General features: G+C 45.9%; 1 pseudogene; it reads left to right on the forward strand.

The window, feature by feature from the left end:
• Window positions 1-542: 542 nt before the first annotated feature.
• Window positions 543-1,159, forward strand: LOC101652495 (annotated as a pseudogene).
• The last annotated feature ends 306 nt before the right edge of the window (window positions 1,160-1,465 follow it).

A 1,465-nucleotide genomic window follows, 5' to 3' on the forward strand; every position in this document is an offset into this window, starting at 1 on the left:
GCCCATCAGTAGTCATTTGGACACCCCCTTCAGAAGGCCCACAAGGAGGACACAAGACAGGGTGCAGTATAGCACCAACGAACCACACCACCTTCCTCTAGTTTTTAATGCTTCTTCTCCTCCCACTATCATAACCCCAATTTTATCTTACAAATCTGGCTAGACCAGAACATGTATACTGGTACAGATAAGAGCTTACAACACAGGGAATCCAGAACAGATAAACCCCTCAGGACCAATAAGGGGAGCAACAATACTAGGAGGGTAAAGGAACGGGGTGGGAAATACGGGGGAACTGATCACAATAATCAATGTATGGCCACCCTCCCAGGGAGACGGAGAGTAGAAAAGTAGTTGTCTTTTTCTTATGGAGGTGCTAAACTTTTCTATACATTTTAGAGATTAATCCCTTGTTCAATATATCACTGTCAAACCAGTTCACGCCGGAGCCTGTGGAAGGAAGCGTCTCTGGCGGATCTGACTGCCTCGCGGGACTGAGGAGAAGCTTCTAGGCTCGCACCAGTCAGACGCCGAGCGCAACGATGGGTAAAGGAGACCCCAACAAGCTGCGGGGCAAGATGTCCTCGTCCGCCTTCTTCGGGCAGACCTGCCGGAAGAGCACAAGAAGAAGCACCCGGACTCCTCGGTCAACTTCGCCGAGTTCTCCAAGAAGTGCTCTGAGAGATGGAAGGCCATGTCCGCAAAGGAGAAGTCGAAGTTTGAAGATATGGCCAAAAGTGACAAAGCACGCGATGACAGGGAGATGAAAAATGACGTGCCTCCCAAAGGCAATAAGAAGGGAAAGAAAATAGATCCCAATGCCCCTAAAAGACCACCATCTGCTTTCTTCCTGATTTGCTCCGAACATCGCCCAAAGATCCAAAGTAAACACACAGGCTTGTCCATTGGGGATACTGCAAAAAACTTGGGTGAAATGTGGTCTGAACAATCAGCCGATGATAAACAACCCTACGAACAGAAAGCAGCCAAGCTGAAGGAGAAATATGAAGAGGCTATTGCTGCATACCGTGCCCAGGGCAAAGTGAAGCAGGAAAGAAGGGTCCTGGCAGGCCCACAGGTTCAAAGAAGAAGAATGAACCAGAAGATGGAGAGGAGGCGGAGGAGGAAGAGGATGGAGATGGATGAAGATAAAGAATAAGGGGCTATCCTGTAATAATGTATGGAGTGTGCGTGTGTGCTCAGGCAATTGTTTAGCTAAGACCGTGAATTCAAGTGCAGCTCAATATTCGCTTAAGTATAAAGAACTACAGGATTATATATAGCTGATAAGATTCTTGGTAGAGAAAATACTTTTCTTAAATGCAAGTTGTAGTTTTTTTTGAGGGGCTACTACATAGTTGCATCATAAAGCTTCTGATGTTGAATGTTTCTAAAATATTTAATAGTCCTTTAATTTCTTGACTTATGTGTGGTAGCACAGCAAACTCCTAGCAATTAGCATCAA

Source organism: Echinops telfairi, unplaced genomic scaffold (assembly GCF_000313985.2).
Source record: "Echinops telfairi isolate 266 unplaced genomic scaffold, ASM31398v2 ScPeMD7_3;HRSCAF=10, whole genome shotgun sequence".
Taxonomy (NCBI): Eukaryota; Metazoa; Chordata; class Mammalia; order Afrosoricida; family Tenrecidae; genus Echinops; species Echinops telfairi.